The sequence below is a fragment of the Monodon monoceros genome, unplaced genomic scaffold (genome assembly GCF_005190385.1).
Source record: "Monodon monoceros isolate NGI ecotype Baffin Bay Population unplaced genomic scaffold, NGI_Narwhal_1 Super_Scaffold_16, whole genome shotgun sequence".
In the NCBI taxonomy this organism is placed as follows: Eukaryota; Metazoa; Chordata; class Mammalia; order Artiodactyla; family Monodontidae; genus Monodon; species Monodon monoceros.
The window spans coordinates 14,080,776-14,100,993 of record NW_021703772.1 but is presented as its reverse complement, the minus strand read 5'-3'; positions in this window follow the sequence as shown (position 1 = coordinate 14,100,993).

Genomic DNA, 20,218 nt, shown 5'->3' with positions numbered 1-20,218 from the left:
GAAAGCCAGCAGACCAAGAAGATGGTGGACTAGTGTCCCAAAGAACCGTCTTACCTGATTTAGAATTCAGGCTTCTTTTTTACTAAAAGGGGAGGGGGTGTGGCTGGTCGTTGCAGACTTCTTGGTCCTGGAATCCTTTGTTCTTGTAGCTGTCCAGGTAGGTCTGGTCACAATGTTTCTATAAACTTCCAACAAGACAAATGTTACTCTCCCTTCTGCAAATTTTTATCTCTATATGAATGGAAAAGTGTTATACCTTTAAAGGTTAGAGCCTTGAGAATGGGCTAACGTGTATATTTCAGCCTATAGGCAACATTCTCTTACAAAAGGTACAGAGCCCGAATGACTAAGCACAGGCAGCAGAGCACAAGGGTTAGAGCTAAAGGAATAGATCCAGTATGGAGTCAGGTTTGTCCTCTCTTACACTTGCTCAGGAGAAAGAAGCAAGGTGCAATTAGAATTCTAGTGATTTCCCACAAGGAAATTTGAAATATTTGCTTGTAAATGAATTTTAAAATGAGATTTATTACAATAACTTGAGGGCTTGGCTGTTTGTCCTGAATATATCAGATTAGAGGTGGCCTGTTGAGAGATGTGGGGTGGACAGGTACACCAGGAACTCTATTTTCTCTAAATGTCTGGCCCATATTCAAGGGTTTTTGTCCTACTGTTTGACCCCTGAAGGGAATTAAAGTCTTTGAATACTTAATCTAAAGGTTTGCAAATTTTTATAAATAACTAAAACAGGAAAATGAAGAAAAAAGAAAGCTAAGGCAAGAGATAACGTGCATTTGGCAGGTATTACTAATGACCTTTCCCCAGTTCATGATAGTGCGGCTCTCTTGTAATACAGATGAACTCAATTCAAAGGCAATTTGCAAAGGTTAGATACTACAAAAACAAATTGAGAGTGCTCATTATGATGGGAATAAATTATTATAAATATATGAGTTTTCTCATTGAAGCTTACATTTTTCAATGTAATCAAATTAGTGGAATGAATTTTGATTAGAAGTCTAGTAAGACTCAGGGATGCTTGGTTTGATGTCGTCCTTTCATATTTGCCCTCAACTTGACTGACACCAGACCGAAGCTTCTAGAACAAGGTCCAATCTGCATCCTATCTGGGATGTTTAATGGCTGAAGTAGCCGACAGCTCCACAATAGGCATGATCTGGAGATTTGTCTGATGAACATAGTCTAGAAGTGGCTTTTTTTTTTTTTTTTTCTGACTAGCTACCTCTGTTTCAAACCACAATGTGATGGAGAAAACCCAACACAGCCCCTAGCTCTTCAGGCCATATCACAGCTATTGAGCACTTGAAACATGGCTAGTGCAAATTGAAATAAATATGCTGGATTTGGAAGACTTCATAGGAAAAACAGTGTAAAATATCTTATTGTATTGATTGTATGTTGAGATGATCCTACTTTGAATACAGTGGGTTAAATTAAATACATTACTAAATTTAATTTCCCCTGTTTCTTCTTTTTATTTTTTAATGTGGCTGTTAGAAAAGTTTTAATTACACATGTTCCTTGTGTTATATTTACATTGGACAATGCTGTCCTAAGGGGCTGGCTGCTGCTTTGTTTCTCTCACCCTGGCTCAGGATCAATCAACCCACCCCATTCCCATGCAGCACTGAATTGTAAACTTCAGAGACTCTTCCCTCAGACCCGTGGGATATTGGCTGTGCCTGCTTAGGAATTTGGGTTTGGGTTGCCAGCCTCTTTCCACCCATAGCATCTTTCTGGGTTGCAGCTCTGTATATGTCTTAATGGCCTCCAGTTTCTTCCTGAGTTTACTCACAACTTTTTTTCCCAGCATGTTCTTTGGCTGGGAGAATGGCATAGCAAACCCTGAGTTGAAGTTTTAACACCACTCTCCTTTAAATAATGAATCTAGAGTAAGGTAATTAATTGGAGACCAACTGATTAAATATCAGGATAGAAAAAAGGTTTTTTTTTTCTAGATGAAAATTTGGGGCTACATATTTCTCCTTTGATTAAATACACTGCTTCATTTTCCTCTCCACAAGTAAGAATATGTGGTCTTTTGTACACCTACCCTCTCAACAAATTCATTTTCTCTTGAAACAAAATCCAAACCCTTTCCATGACCTGCTAGGTCCCTTATGCTCTGGTGCCTGCTTGCCTCTCCAATCTCTTCTTAGGCCAGTTTCCTTGCCCATCCAGCTCCCTGCCTTTCCCCTTCTCTAAATGTACCAAACAAAGCCTTCAAACTAAGTTCTTTGCTCTCCTGGAATACTCAACCTTCCCTACTATGACGCCACCCATCCTCCTCTCTTTTCCACCTGCTTTTATTAGCTAAATACAATGTAGCTAGTAAAGCAAGAGAAATGAAAATTTTTCCACAGTAAAATAGATAAACAAATAAAAATCTCATAGGTATCATAAAGATTTGATGAGTGAGAGTCATGGCAAGAGTCCTTATTTTAAAAGTATATATCTTGCACAGAATGTCGTCCTATAGGAGGAAAGACAGAAGGATGGCACCCTGTGTTGAGAAGTTACATCTATAAACAAAGCAGAGATCTGAGAAAGGAAGCTAAGTATGTCGGGGGGGGGGGGGGGGGGGGGAGAAGGGGAAGAAAAAAAAAAAAAAAAAAAAAAAGAGGGGGGGAGAGAGGGGGGGGCGGGGGGGGGGGGGGGGGGGGGTGGGGGAAGAGACAGAGAAGAAAAAAAAAACAACTAAAAATAGAGTTGCCTTATGATCCAGCAATCCAACTCCTGGGCATATACCGAGACAAAACTATAATTTGAAAAGATACATGTGCTCCTGTGTTCATAGTGGCACTATTTACAACAGCCAAGACATGGAAACAACCTAAATGTCCATTGACAGATGAATGGATAAAGAAGATGTGGTACATATACATTGATACAATGGATTATTAGTCATCAAAAAGAATGAAATAATGCCATTCACAGCAACATGGATGGACCTAGAGATTATCATACTAAGCGAAGTAACTCAGAAAGAGCAAGACAAACACCGTGTGATATCACTTATATGTGGAATCTAAAATATGATACAAATCAACATATCTATGAAACAAAAACAGACTCACAGATATAGAGAACAGACTTGTGGTTGCCAAGGGGAAGGGGGGTTAGGGGAGGGAAGGAATGTGAGTTTGGGATTAGCAGAGGCAAACTATTATGCATAGGATGGATAAACAACAAGATGGATAACTGAGTCACTTTTCTGTATAGAAGAAATTAAGACAACATTGTAAATCAACTATACCTCAATAAAGTAAAAAAAAAAAAAAAAAAAAAGAGGGAGAGAAAGACTCACCCAAGATGTTATGGGAGTAGTCTATTAATGGACTGGCAGTGGGTGATACTCCAAAGGCATCTTGTTCATTTACATATTTACTCGTTAAAAGGTTTGTGTCATCCTCCTCTGTAAGTATCTTGTTTATTTATTTGTTAAAGAGTTTGTGTCGTGGTCTGAAATTATCTTGTTTATTTACCTATTCAGTTGTTTTTTTAAATCAGATTGTGTCACTTCTTTGTAGAAAAACATCCAATTTGTCCTCCAACAACATCACAAGTAAAAACCAGTTCCTCATCCTGGCTGGCAAGCTCTCTGACCTCACCATATCCCACTTGCCCCTTGCCAGCCACACTCCAGCCACAGTACTTCGTTCTGTCCATCGAACACTCAGAATTGATTACCAATATTTAGACCCTTTGCCCAGGCTGTGCTCTGCCGTGAATGTCCTTCCTCCTGAACCCAGCATGGTCCACAGCTGCTGTATAGTAGATCGCTACTCGAAGTCACCTCCTCTGTCCAGTCTTCCCTGAGGCCCAATCGGAGGTAGCCACTCTCTACCACAGCGCTCTCCCAGGTTTTCTGTTCAGCCCCATCTGATACTTTCTCGTTTCTCTTGTTTCATCAACTAGAATGTAAGTTCCCACAGATGCAGGAACATTGCTGTCTCTTCAGAACCTGAAAAAGTACCAAGGGGAATCTTTAATTCCACTCCTGGGGCATAGGAATTAGAAAATGAGAGATGGTCATGATTAACAGACGACATGATTGTGTGCATAGAAAACCCAAAGCTTTTGGTAGGAGAATTTAGCACATTTGCTGGATATGAAAAACGGTTTACAAATATTAATTATAGTCTAAGTTCCCGCAACACGCAACTTAAAAATGATATTTCAGAAGATGTTATCTACAATAGTATAAAAAATAATTTGTACAAGGAACATGCTTTGTGATTAATAACACAAAACAGAATCTTTTGAATAATTTATGTTTGCTACTAATTAGGTGATATTCAAATTCATCCCTATGACCTTACTTCAATGAACTTACATTCTGATGTTTAAAGGGAGAGATTAGTCCTTTTTTATTTAACTTTTTATTTTATATTGGAGTATATCCGATTAACACTGTTGTGATAGCTTCAGATGCACAGCAAAGCGACTCAGCCATACACATACATGTATCCATTCTCTCCCAGATTAGTCCTTTTTTTACTGAGGTGTGATATTGCAGTTATATCTGCTTTTTATCCCTAATCATCCTCACCACAAATGAATTTACATTAAGAAGGCCAAAGTTAGAAGAACAAACTACAGGTAGTACATGTACTTCTCTCTCTCTATATATATATATATTTTTTAAATTAATTAATTTATTTATTTTTGGCTGTGTTGGGTCTTCGTTGCTGTGCGCAGGCTTTCTCTAGTTTCAGCGAATGGGGTCTACTCTTCATTGCAGTGCACGGGCTTCTCATTGTGGTGGCTTCTCTTGTGGGGGAACACGGACTCCAGGCGCACAGGGTTCAGTAGTTGTGGCACGCAGGCTCAGTAGTTGTGGCACACAGGCTCAGTAGTTGTGGCTCGCGGGCTCGAGAGCGCAGGCTCAGTAGTTGTGGTGCAGGGGCTTAGTTGCTCTGCAGCATGTGGGATCTTCCTGGACCAGGGATCTAACCCGTGTCCCCTGCATTGGCAGGTGTATTCTTAACCACCGCACCACCAGGGAAGTCCCTATACTTCTATATTTTAAAAGTGCAAAATTCATGCTGTGAAAATTCCTTGTAGAATGACTCTAATTAAAAACAGCTAAATGAGTGACAAAGAAATGAGACAAATAAGATCTGCAATAATGTTATTACTCACATTAAAACATTCTTAAAATTATAATTACCATATATTATAATTTAATAATCAAATAAAGCCTATTAATTTTATTTCAGTAAAATATTTTTGTTAGCCTTATTAATATTAACCATGGAGTCAAGGTAATAGTACTCATTAAAACACTAGGAAAACTGAAAATACAACAAAAAAAATCTGTAATGCCTTAAGTAGAGTCCCAAATGTGTAAAATGCAGCCTACCTTATCGTCAGCTATATTCCTTACATGAGCACCATCTGTCTTGTGTATCCTATGATCCTGTATTCAAATCCTGGCTTTGCCCCTTAGCAGCTGTGTGATCCCAGGCAAGCTATTTAACCTCTCTGGGCCTCAGTTCCACATCTGTAAAAAGGGAGTTGTAATACTTACCTCCTAGGATGGTTGTATGTAAAGACTAAACTCGGGGCTTCCCTGGTGGCGCAGTGGTTGAGAGTCCGCCTGCCGATGCAGGGGACGCGGGTTCGTGCCCCGGTCCGGGAAGATCCCACATGCCGCGGAGCGGCTGGGCCCGTGAGCCATGGCCACTGAGACTGCGCGTCCGGAGCCTGTGCTCCACAACGGGAGAGGCCACAGCAGTGAGAGGTCCGCGTACCGCAAAAAAAACAAAACAAAAACCAAGACTAGACTGGTGAAAACATATGAGGCCCAGAACACAGCCTGGCATATAGTAAGCACAATAAATGTTAGCTATCACTGTCACACCACTGGAAATTTGCACACCCTTCAGGAACCATGTGTAGTTGTCTAAGATGTTAGGTAACACTTCCACTGAGCTTCAAAGAACGTTGGTTGACTGCTTTCTCTACACATAGGAGAGACAGCTATTGCAGTCACGGGCCATTTTAAGAGAAGGTCTGGCTAGGTGCTTTTTTTACTCCACAACTGTTTTTCCAGAGAAAGGATCACAAGATCATTCACTCCTCCTCCCTCTGTGCAGCCTCTCATCCAGCTAAGGAAATCGCCAGGCCGAAGCCATGACATCTTTCCCGTAGGAGAGAACTGAACCAACAGCCCCGCTGCCAGCTTCTCAGTCATTCATCCCGGGACAGTTGACCTTGCTGGACCATCATTAAGCAGAATCTGGGTCACTTTAACAGGGTAGAAACTGAGAGGCTGCACAGATTCTTTTTTTTTTTTGGCCGCGTTGGGTCTTCGTTGCTGCACACAGGCTTTCTCTAGCTGCAGCGAGCGGGGGCTACTCTTCGTTGCGGTGCACGGGCTTCTCATTGCAGTGGCTTCTCTTGTTGTGGAGCGCGGGCTCTAGGCACTCAGGCTCAGTAGTTATGGTGCACGGGCTCAGTAGTTGTGGCTTACGGGCTCTAGAGTGCAGGCTCAGTAGCTGTGGAGCACAGGCTTAGTTGTTCAGTGGCACATGGGATCTTCCAGGACCAGGGATCGAACCCGTGTCCCCTGCATTGGCAGGCGGATTCTTAAACACTGAGCCAAGAGGGAAGTCTCTGCACAGATTCTTAATGTCTTACCCAACTCTCCTTGGTCACTGGGCCCCTTCCTTTCACAACCTCCATGGGTAGCAGCAAATTTACTATCACAGCCACATGTGGCACTCGAGAAGCAAACATTAATTTATTAAATATGTCTTGCTGATGTTCCTTTAAAAAAAATCATACATACACACAACACACAGATAGAGAGACACAATCACTGCCTAAAATAGAAGATATTTATGGTCTTAGTTTTAGTACACAGTGGACTTAACTATGTAGTTTTTAGGATAACTGAATCATGTCCTCTTCATTTATATCAAGAGAGAAGAGATATGGGAACATATGTATATGCATAACTGATTCACCTTGCTATAAAGCAGAAACTAACACACCATTGTAAAGCAATTATACTCCAATAAAGATGTTAAAAAAAAAAAAGGTGGTAGATGGAGCAGTTTTCAGATTAATAGAGAAGTCAGGAGACATCTCTACTTTTGTTTCTTTCCTAAATTATGGGACCATAATTAAGAGAACTTTCGTCTTAAGAAGCAAACTTCATCTCCCACACTGGAGTGTCTCCTTTCCATTTGCAAACTGCAAATATTCATGTAGCTAAATTATATGTTAAATTACTTTCACTCCACAGGCACTGAGGTCTTCTAGGTGTAAACCAAAGAAACCAAATGGAAACCAAATTTGGTCCATCACAACTGACAAGAATCAACTCAAGGTGGTGGTTTGCTCACTAACTGTACACCCTTCCTCAGCGTTCTGATTCCAGGCTGTCTTTCATTCTTTAAGAGTGCTGTGTTAGGACTTGTCAAGGGAGAGCTACAGAAAAAATACTTATGTTCTTGCACTTAGGGGATATTTCCATGGTGTCTGTGGGCCTTTTTAAAGCACTGTTGGTTTGGCATGATTATACATAAAGCAATTGAAACAGAGTTCTCCAGTGTATATGTATCATTTTCTTCTTAATTTATGAGAGATTTTCTGTTAGAAGAAAAGCTGCAGCAATTAATTGAACAGCCCTTGATCTTGAACTAGGGGAATATTAAGAGTGTCTAGCACTGTGCTGCTTTCATGATTGGAGCTCAAGAAGTATTTGCTGTTGGGTCGGTTGGAAAAGATACACTGGACGTGGACAGACACACACAAGCCTCGAAGTTGCCGGGGGGGCATCGCTGCTGTGATGTCATGGTCTTTGCAGCTGCAAAAGTCTCGATGGAAACCTATTAATATTAATTAATTAATATTAATTATTAATATTAATTCCCAGTAAGCATTCTAGACGAATGAGGGAGATGCACTGGGTGCAGATTCCTAGCTGTGTTAATTATTACAACATTTTTTGCCTTTTAGATTTAAGGCAATCGAAAACAAGTTTTAGCTCCCCATTTGTCTGTTTAATTAGAATCAGTTTAATGTTTATCTGGAATTTCTTTTCTATGCCTCACCTGTTCAGGATCAAATTAAGAAAATAAAAATAAATTCATGGATGATGAATGCTTAAGGGTAATGCTCAGCTTGAGGGTAACAACCTAAATTAGACAAGGTTTTCTCAGCTAAAAGTTGGTTTTCTCACAACCAACTTTACTGAGAAAACTTAAAGAATCAAAAGAAAACTTCTACCGACTCCAACAGACCATCTCTTCCCACATTCCCACGTGCCTCCTGTTGATGACAGATATTCAAGATCAGGTTATAAAAGGCATCGTTGCTTACATTTAATGTGATTCCTGATGTAGCTGCGTCTAAAGCTACAACTTATCTGTTTTCCATTTGTTGCATCTGTTCTTTGTTCTGTTTTTCCTCTTTTTCTGCCTGCTTTTGGATCTCTTGCTGGCATATTAACTGTCACTCTCTGTATTGTTTAGTGGCTTCTCTAGGTTCAGAGTGTCCTCTCTACCTTATCACACCCTGCCTGAAAGTAACCTTCAGCTACCCTGTAAGAACTTTAAGAAAGCATACTTTCATTTCTCTCCTCCCAGTCTGTACACTATCGTTATCATCAAATGTTTTCTACTTATATTTTAAACACCATACTATATTGTCTTTGCTTTAAACAAAATATTTAGATGATAAAAAAAGTCTTTTTACTCACATAGTTACTATTTCCAGGGCTCTTTAGTTCCTGTGTAGAACTTCAATCCATGTCTTACACCATATACGAAACTCAATTCAAAATGGATCACAGACCTAAATGCAAAACCTAACATTATAAAAATTCTAGAAGAAACAGAGGAGACAATCTTTATGATGTAGGGTTAGGCAAAGATTTCTTAGATATGATCAAAATCACAATCCATAGAAGAAAAAAAACTGGACTTCATCAAAATAACAAGTGCTCTTTGAAAGACACTGTTAATAAAATAAAAGCATAAGCCACAGTCTGGGAGAAAATATTTGCAAGTCTTCTACCTGAAAAAGGACTTGAACGCAGAATATATTAAACACTCTAATAAACTCTAATTAGAAAACAAACCCAATAAAACAAATGGGTATAAGATTTGAACAGATATTTACTAACGAAGATAAATGGATGGCAAATGGACACATTAAAATATGCTTGGCATCACCAGTCATTATGGATATGCAAATTAGAACCTCAATGAGACACTACTACATACAAATTAGACATATCACTACTTTCAAAATAGACTGACCATATCAAGTGTTGGCAGAGATATGGAGCAACTTGAACACTCCTTCACTGCTGGTGAGACAATCGTTCAACCGTGTTGGAAAACGGTTTGGCAATCTTAAAAAGTTAAACCTGTATCTACCATATGATCCAGCTATCCCACTTCTTAGGTATTTTCCCAAGACAAATGAAAGTATGCATCTATACAAAGACTATTACATGAATGTTCATAGCAGCTTTGTTTGCAACAGCAAAAACTGGAAGCAGCAAATGGTTGGATAAACAAATCCATAGAGTGGAAGACCTGCTGCAGTAGCCGTCTTGAAACGCTTAGTAATCGTATCTGTGCGAAGTTTGCTGGGAGCATCCACAAGGGCTGGAGCCTCCTCTCAGGTGAGGCCCGCTTCCTGGGGACAGTTCAAGCCCTGGTCTGGGAAGATCCCACATGCCTCGAAGCAACTAAGCCCGTGCACTGCAACCACTGAGCCTGCGCTCTAGAGCCTGCAAGCAACAACTACTGAAGCCCGCGTGCCTAAAGCCCGTGCTCCACAACAAGAGAAGCCACTGCAATGAGAAGCCTGTGAACTGCAACAAAGAGTAGCCCTCGCTCGCCACAACTAGAGAAAGCCCGTGCACGAACACCCAATGCAGCCAAAAATAAATAATAAATAAATGTTTAAAAAGATAAAATAAAATAAAACCACTGTCCTTCCACTTGCTCTAACTTTATCCTTTCAGTGGTTTTGTTTTTTGTTGAGAAAATGGAGGGCAGATTGCACGTGCAATTGAGTTTTCTGTCTCAAAGATCTCACATTTTAGCTAGCCACTTTTGCAGATACTCACAGATTTTTGTCTCATGCATGAGTTAGTTCAGCTCAATCATTATTTTGGTCTGGATGCATATTTGCACAGTGGGCTTCACTTAAGATGTGAAGAGGAAAGATCAGAATACCTATATGGTAAGTGTTCATACCAGTGGCTGCATATTAATGTATCTGGGGAGCCTTTAAAAATAACTATGCCAGGTCAGTTCCTAGGAATTCTCATCTAATTGTCTGATACTTATTAAAAACAGTTATTGTTCGTTATTAATCACCAAGTGGTACAAATAAATGAAAGCTATAGGAAAATACCAAACTTGTCAATTTAGAGATTAACATTTTTAATTAATCTCATTCTTCAACTCAGGAGTGTGATACAATTTAAGTTCCCAGGCTTGAGTTTATTCCTTGAAAGTTACAAGCAGAAGGTTATCACCTACCAAGAATAAGAGCAAAAGGATGATATATAGTTTTAGAAAAGTTTAAGATCTTTTATTTTAACTAAATAAGATATGTTTATTTCTTTATTTTACAGACTTTAGAAGAAAAAAGAAAAGAAAAATTGAGGCTCAGGTAGTTTAATTGACTTGTAAAGACCATTGTTGATGAAGCCAGAGCTAGAACACAGTTCATCAGGCCTTGTGTCTTATCTGTCTTGTCTTGGCAGTGACCTACAGATATATGGGACCCTCCCTCATGCATATTGAATGCCTGACTTTTCTTTGATTGATCTGCAAGGGTTCGGGCAGTCTTTGGGCTTGAAATCATGGTATTAGCTTTGCAAATAACACGTTAACACACTAAGCAGCAGGTTTTGATTTTGCAAAAGGGGATAAAACTTGAACATCTCATCAAGTACTAAAAATGGATTATTTAGATTATTTTAAAGCACACTTCAGTAATTTCCAACAAGCAAAAGGGGATTTTCAGTCAATGGATCCTTATATCCCCCATGAATTTATTGCACTAAGCACTAAGTGGACACATCATTGATCAGTGATCACTGGCAAATCACATCATCTACCTCCCAGTCAAACCTGTCTAGAAAAAACAGTTCATTTTACTAAGTAATAAGATTCCTGAAAAAATACGACCTCGTGTCACTTGATTATTGCACTTGTAGGAAAACCTTTAAACCCAATAGTTAACAAAATAGTTTATTCTGTATCTCTGTGGATATTCATGACTGTGTTACCTTCAATGTAAACAGCAGGCAAATCTGCACTGACATCTTTTATGACTCCCGGAGTGTTTCCTGGATCAATAGAATCATTGGGAAAGATAATTTTGCTTTCCGTCATAATCAGGCCAGAGGAGAACTCATTTTCAGTGACCTAAATGAGCCACTGAAACACACTGAACTCAGGGCCAAAGGTATCTGAAGATTGCTGAAGAAATAAACTGCAAAAACAGGGGCGGGTCGGGAGTAGGAAATTAAATTTTATATCCTGGGGAGCAGAAATGTAAAGAGAAAGATTGTACAGATTGATTTTTTTGCTTTGTTTTCTCCTGAGAATCTTGATTTGTTAAAATGGCTAAAGGAATCTCTGCAATTTAAGAAAGGCGGTACTGAAAACACAATTATCTCAGTATGGTTATTTCTTGTGGAGAAATCTCTTAAATATGCTAAATTATGAGTTCCTTGTCACACATCTAAAGATAGTGTGACACTGCAAAATAGCTTTTCATTTGACCTGTGCATAGATTTACACAAGAATGTTTATATACAAAATATTCTTTCCTAGGCAGCTGAAAGCATGCACTGCCACCCTATTCCCTAGACCCTCAACTTCTTATGTGCATGATTTTTTGGATTTAGACTAAGTAAAGAAAATTAAACATTTCTTAATCAAAGGTGTCATTGTCAAGCTAAGATAAATCCTTAAAATGGAGCAAGTTAGCAGACTTTCTAAATTAAGTTGCATTAGTGACCTTGTATGATCAAGACAAGACTCCTTAGTAGGGTGTAAAGACCCCTTATGATCTGGTCCCGCCCAGTGGTGCAAACTTGTCTCCTGCCACCACGATGCCACCACATCTACACTCACCTCTCAAACGATATTTCACTTCTGTGTTTTAGCACCAGTGTGGTTCCACAGCTCTATGCCTCTTCCACATCTACTCTTATCTACGTGAAACAATACCCTCCCCTTGTCTGATCTGCAAACTTTTGCTCATCCTTCTGCCAGAATTGAGAGACCGCTTCTTCTGAATTTTCCCCTGACCTTTCCCCAGTTGTCCTCTGCTCTGTTTGCAGAGCTTCCTTTACCTCCTTGCCCATGTTCCTAGTAAAGCACTCATCCCCAGCATCTATCACAGTGTCTGGCTTCAAACTGAACCAAAGAATCAGAATTATGGTTAACAGTTTAGAAATGTGATTCATCTTAAAGTCTTGCAGCTATATCAAGAATCTATGCATTATCGTAAGAGTTTATAGCTCTCAGCAAGCAGGGAAAAAATACAGTAAAAGTGATCTAGAGCTCCTGAAATGGGGGTGAGCAACAGTTAAATTTCCAGATGGGGCGGACAGAGTGGACACCATTGAGAAGGTAGTTTAAGCAAAGATTGAAGGAGGTGAGGGAATAATGTCCTGGAACATCACAGAGTCAGTGTGTCTGCCCCAGAGTGAGTGGAGTGAGGGTAGAAGGGGGTGAGGTCAAACTGGGTGGGACCCTGCATGGAAGAAAGGACAATGGCTTGTCCTCCAAGGGAAATGGCAATCATTGCATGGTTTGAGCCGAGGAATGAGAGATTTGCTTTGTTCATTGGGGACCACTATAGATGCTGGGTTAGAATAAATGGAGGGGCCAGGGCAGAGGCACAGAGACAGGATAGGAGGCCATTCTAAACACCCAGCTGAGAGCAGGGGTCAGCCTCAGAGGCGGAGCAGAGAAGGGGTGGGATTCTGGGAAACTGTGGTTCCAAATGATTAAAAACAGCCTTGGAAATAGATTTGGGATTTTCCAAGTATGTACATCCTGTGACATGGTCTTAAGAAAATTTCTACCTCTGACCTAGACAAGATACTTGCAAACTTTGATGTGTGGTGAGTATATTGGGAACACAAAAAGATCTCTTATTGTCCTGTCAACTTCCTTCTCCATAATTATCTTTTTGTTTTTATATATGTACATTTGACGGGATATGTAATCAAACTACAGTAATGCAAGTTAAAAAAATACTATTCCCATCACACAGGCATACAAGGAGGGATTAATGCTCAGTGCGGTGGCCTCTGCTCACCTCTCTCAACTGCCAAATGTAAATCCCAAATGTCACCAGACAACACTTTACCTCCTCCGGCACCTCGGCCTTCCCAAGAAGGGTCAGCTGGTCCCTTCACATATTTCTTTAACTTGGGTCCTGGCATGGAAGTTCACAGTGGCTGCAGACAGTACAAACAGTGTGAACCAGGGGAGGCATCGGTCACAGTTGTACACAGGTTGTCAACAGTGACCTCAGATCCTCCAACTCCTTGTAAAACCAAGATTCCAATAATCCATAAAAGAATATGCATGCTCAACAATAAAAAGGAAAAAACTACTGATACACACAAGCACATGGATGAACCTCAAATGCATTGTGCTAACTGAAAGAAGACTCAAAAGGCTCCACACTGCGCAATTCCATTTAGGACACTCTGGATAAAGCAAAACTCTAGGGACAGAAAACTGACCAGGTCTTACCTGTTACCTGGGCATTGGGGAAGGAGTTAACTGTGAAAGGTTGGGTGAATTTGGTGGGGTGGTGATGGAAGTGCTCTGTATCTTGGTTGTGGTGGTTGTTACATGACGGCCTCTGAGTGAAATTTACTGTATGTAAATTGTAACTCAATTTTAAACAATTTTTAAAAGAATATACATGGAACTAGCCTCAAGTCTAAATTTTAATTTGAAACTTATTTTTAAATATCTTAAGTGATTGCTATTATTCAAGGAAGATACAAACTTCGAAAATACAAATTCCTACAGGATGAGATTCCAGGCCACTTGACCTGTACAAGGCTATTGTTTGTTGTTTCTTTCCCATTGTAAAAGATGACCCCCCGCCCCCCAGGATAGTCTCAACTCACCTAAGTAAGTGGCAGGGGTATTGAAAAATCTCCTTGTGTGAGACATATTTCTTACAATTGTTACTTTGCTTTGGCAATGGCACAGAATCCCTGGGCTTTATGGCCTGTGAGTAAATAATGTATTTTCTTTTCTTTTTTTTTTTTTCTGTAAAGTGAAAGCAGGTTTATTTAGAGAGATACACGTTCCATAGACAGAATGCTGTCTGTCTCAAAGAGTGAGAGTGACCCTGGGAGAAACACACTCCCATAGACGGAGTGTGGGCCATCTCAGAAGGTGAGAGGCCAAAAATGTATTTCCAATAGTTTCTAAAATTATAAGACTTTGATTGTCATTTGCTGTATCCTGAGGACTGTGGTACATAACCAGAGTGTAAGGCAGCATGCATGTCCCAGGGGAAGCCGGCCTAGATGAAATGACAAGACATAAAATAACAATACATGAAAATTAGCTGCTGACAGGACACTGCAGCTAAGAGGTCAAAGTGGGGTTGAGTAATAATAGGAGACTCTGGAGGAGACAGGAACTGAGCTAGACCTGGAAGGTTGTAGAGACCATGAGCAAGTGCATTTCTGGTGGCATCTAGGGCAATCCAAAAGACGGAACTGAGGAAAAGATATAACACAAAAACTGTCCCTCATCCCAGAAGCCAGGCAGTGTCTTTGATGGTCGGGCAAACCCTGAGGCCTGAAGCTCAGCTTCCCTACATCAAGGAGGGTTCAGCTGTCAAGCCTACCTTCAGTCAGGGCAACATGAGCCACACTGTTTCCATATCGAGGGCTCTCCAGGGAATTGGCTGACAAAGTATGGCTGAAGCCCAATTGTTATAAGGCATGGATTAGATGTGTTTAATTGAACAGGGGAAGGAGCCTTCAATAACACACGTGCTGAGTGCACAATGGGTGAATGACACTATGTTAGGTGTCCTGGAATAAGTGTTTTTCCCTCAGTTCTCTGGGACTCTCCAGGCACAAATGTCAATTTTCACAATAGAAATATACATTCAGGTCAAGATAAAGAAAACCACAACGTTGTCAAACTACTTTCCAACCCTTAATGCAAGTTAAACCTCCATATTTAATTTTAGTGTATTCTCATATGAAAGATTAATTTGTATTTTTTTTAAATGGCAGGCCCAAAGGTTTGAAATTTGCAGCTACGGACCCACACATGTTTAAGACTCTTCTGAGATTCTTTGTCTGAAAGCAAAAGGTAGAGCTCCTTAAAAAATAAAAATAAAAAAGTGTACTTTGCAACTCAGAAAAAAAATTACGAGTCAAAACGAGCCCAGACTTTGCATCTTCCCATACATAGAAAGGCGTTAAATTCATTAACTTGAGATGTCTGGTTTTCTTTGATTAACAGTAATATTTTGATGTTCCACCTACCTGGTCTTTTGCTGCGAAAACTTCTATATATCCTGGCTCCTCTGCTCGCCTCTTCAGAACAGTTTCTCAGCGTTATCTGAGATGCTGTGTCCTGGGCTTGAAGTCCTCAGAATATCTGCTGAATAAAGCATAACTTTCAACTTTTAGGTTGTGCATTTTTTTCAGTCAATAGCACTTGGTCTCATCATTTTGATGCAGATCCTGCCTATATACCAACAGGCTTGGTGTTTGGAAGTGGACTGTGGTGTTGGATGCTTGATGATTCTCCATGCACCTGGCTCACTCCTTTAGCTCTCAGACCTCTATGGGAACTCTCTTCCCTCACTCCAGCCTCATAGCAGAAACGCAATACCTGAACCATCCATTTTGCAGGCAAAAGCTCATCTGGAAATGTGAGTAAATTCTTAGGGAAAAACAAGGGTCAAAACAGGATAACATGCTGCATTTGTATTTTATGTAAATGCCTTGTGATGTCGTGATTTATAATAAAAAGTACATATTTGGCCTTTGTCCTCATTTTTGACTCAGCTGCTTAAACCCTTGGAACTTCCTAGGTGATGAGAGCAACAAATTGTTATGTTATGAGGTAACTTTTGGACAGTACCTAAGGATGGGGGCTGGTTGCCAAGAGAGTCAACCACATGATTTGAGGGTTGGAACTTTCAGTCCCACCCACTGACCTCTGAGGAGTGGAGTGGGGAGAAGCTGGAAGTTGAATCAATCACTGATGGCCAAAGCTAACCTAATCTTGCCCATGTAATGAAGCCTCCAGAAAAATCAAAAAGGACAGGATTTGGAGAGCATCTATGTTGGTGAAATATGGAGATTCAGGGAAAGCAGTGTGCTCAGAAAGGGAATAGAATCTCCAAGCCCTCCCTATACCTTGTCCTATGCATCTCTTCCATTTTGCTCTTCCTGAGTTATATCTTTTTATAATAAGCTGATGATCTAATAAGTAGAATGTTTCTCTGAGTTCTGTGAGCTGCACTAGTAAATTAGTCAAACCCAAGGAGGGAGTCATTGGAAGCTCCAGTCTATAGCTAGTGAGTCAGAAGCACAGCTGACAACTTGAGCTTGCGACTGGCAAATGAAGAGGGGCGGGTGGGGGGGGAAGTCTTGCAGGACTGAGTCCTTAACCTGTGGCATCTGGTGCTATCTCCAGGCAGATAGTGTCAGAATTGAGCTGAATTGTAGGACACCCAGCTAGTGTTGGAGAATTTCTCGGTGCTATGGAAAAACTACAGCCATGATGGAATTGATTCAAGAGTTTTATACCTAAAGCCTGGCGAATGCCTTGCATAAACTGAAAATGCTACCTCTTGACAAAATACAGTCAAGGCAGAGAGATATCATTGAGGTGATAAATATTAAATAATATAAAGATGGAAGAACAGGCAGCCATTGCCTGGTATTGCATCTGTACATCCAGATTGACTACAAATCCCATCAACAAGAATGAAAGCTAAAAGAAAAGAGTAGAATGGTAAAAATGATATGGGGACTTCATCACTGATCTCCCCAAAAAAGAAACAATCAGAAGAAGTAATAAAATTTTCACTGTTTGTAGATGATATGATATTATACATAGAGAATCCTCAAGATGCTATGAGAAAACTACTAGAGCTCATCAATGAATTCGGTAAAGTTGCAGGATACAAAGTTAATATGCAGAAATATGTTTCACTCCTATACGCTAACAATGAAAGATCAGAAAGAGAAATTAAGGAAACAATCCCATTACCATCACATCAAAAAGAATAAAGTACATAGGAATAAACCTACCTAAGGAGGCAAAAGACCTGTACTCTGAAAACTATAAGATGCTGATGAAAAAAATCAAAGATGACATGAACAGATGGAAAATATACCATGTTCTTGGACTGGAAGAATCAATATTGTCAAAATGACTATACTACCCAAAGCAATCTACAGATTCAATGCAATCCCTATCAAATTACCAATGACATTCGTAACAGAACTAGAACAAATTTTTTAAAAAATTGTATGGAAACATAAAAGACCCCAAATAGCCAAAGCAATCTTGAGAAAGAAAAACTGAGCAGGAGGAATCAGGTTCCCTGACTTCAGACTATACTACAAAGCTACTGTAATCAAAATAGTATGGTACTGGCACAAAAACAGAAATACAGATCAATGGAACAGGATAGAAAGCCCAGAAATAAACCCACACACCTATAGTCAACTAATCTATGACAAAGGAAGCAAGAATATACAATGGAGAAAAGACAGTCTCTTCAATAAGTGGTGGTGGGAAAACTGGACAGCTACATGTAAAAGAATGAAATTAGAACACTTCCTAACACAAAAATAAACTCAAAATGGATTAAAGACCTAAATGTAAGGCCAGACATTATAAAACTCTTAGAAGAAAACATAGGAAGAACACTCTTTGACATAAATCACAGCAAGATCCTTTTGGTTCCACCTCCTAGAGAAATGGAAATAAAAACAAAAATAAACAAATGGGACCTAATTAAACTTAAAAGCTTTTGCATAGCAAAGTAAACCATAAGCAAAATGAAAAGACAACCCACATAATGGGAGAAAATATTTGTAAACGATGCAACCAACAAGGGATTAATCTCCAAAATATACAAACAGCTCATGCAGCTCAATATAAAATAATAATAATAATAATGACCCAATCAAAAAAGGTTATTGAGTTACTCAATAACCTACTCAAAAAAGGTTATGAGTAGAAGATCTTAATAGATATTTCTCCAAAGAATACATACAGATGGCCAAAAAGCACATGAAAAGATGCTCAACATCGCTAATTATTAGAGAAATGCAAGTCAAAACTACAATGAGGTATCACCTCACACCACTCAGAATGGCCATGATCAAAACGTCTACAAATAATAGATGTTGGAGAGGGTGTGGAGAAAAGGGAACCCTCCTAAACTGTTGGTGGGAATGTAACTTGGTTACTGCCACTATTAAAGACAGTATGGAGATTCCTTAATAAACCAGAAATGGAGCTACCATATGATCCAGCAATCACACTTCTGGGCATATATTTGGAGAAAACCATAATTCAAAAAGATAAATGCACCCCAATTTTCATATCAGCACTATTTATAATAGCTAAGACATGAAACAACCTAAATGTCTATCAACAGATGAATGGATAGGTAAGACATAGAGCTCACCTTCCTCCCCACAAATACATCAAAAATACATCTACATGTGGAACAACTCCTGCAGAACACCTACTGAATGCTGGCAGAAGACCTCAACTTCCTAAAAGGCAAGAAACTCCCCATGTACCTGGGTAGGGCAAAAGAAAAAAGAAAAAACAGAGACAAAAGAATAGGGACAGGACCTGCACCTCTGGGAGGGTGCTGTGAAGGAGGAAAAGTTTCCATGCACTAGGAAGGCCCGTCACTGGTGGAGACCGTCGGGGGGCAAAGCTTTGGAGCCACGGAGTAGAGCACAGCAACAGGGGTGCAGAGGGCAAAGTGGAGAGATTCCCACACAGAGGATCAGTGCATACCAGCACTCACCAGCCTGAGAGGCTCATCTGCTCACCTGCCAGGGTGGGTGGGGGCTGGGAGCTGAGGCTTGGGCTTTGGAGGTCAGACCCCAAGGAGAGGGCTGGGGGTGGCTGCATGAACACAGCCTGAAGGGGGCTAGTGCACCATAGGTAACAGGGAGGGAGTCCAGGAAAAAGTCTGGAACTGCTTAAGAGTCAAGAGACCATTGTTTCAGGGTGCACGAGGAGAGGTGATCCTTCCCTGTCTGCCGACAGAAGGCAGAGCACCACCTAAACAAGCTCCAGAGACAGGCGCGAGCGGCTATCAGCTCAGACTCCAGAGACGAGCATGAACTGCTAATGCTGCTGCTGCAGCCACTAAGAACCCTGTGTGGAAGCACAGGTCACTCTCCACACCTCCCCTCCTGGGAGCCTGTGCAGCCCACCACTGCCAGGGTCCCGTTATCCAGGGACAATTTCCCCGGGAGAATACATGGCACACCTGAGGCTGTTGCAACATCACGCTGACCTCTGCCACCACAGGTTCACCCTGCATTCCAATTATAACTACTGTACCACTCCCTCCACACCCACCACTGGCCTGAGTGAGCCAGAGCCCCCTAATCAGCGGCTCCTTTAACCCCGTCCTGTCTGGGTGGGAACAGAAGCCTGAGGGCGACCTACACACAGAGGCGGGGCCAAATCCAAAGCTGAACCCCAGGAGCTGTGCGAACAAAGAAGAGAAAGGGAAATCTCGCCCAGCAGCCTCAGGAGCAGCGGATGAAATCTCCACAATCAACTTGATGTACCTGCATCTGTGGAATACCTGAATAGACAACAAATCAACCCAAAATTGAGGCGCTGGACTTTGGGAGCAAATGTAGACAAGGGGTTTGCTCTCTGCGACTGACTTGTTTTTGATTTTTATGTTTACCTTAGTATAGATTTTATTGCTTGTTATCATTTGTGGATTTGTTTATTGCTTTGGTTGCTCTTTTCTTTTATTATTACTTTTTTAATTTTAATAATATTTTTGTTTTTCTATTTTAATTATTTTTCTTTTAATTTTTTTTCTTTCATTTTTCTCTCTTTTCCTTTGAGCTGTGTGGCTGACAGGGTCTTAGTGCTCCAGCCTGGAGATTCTGAGGTGGGAGAGCCGAGTTCAGGACATT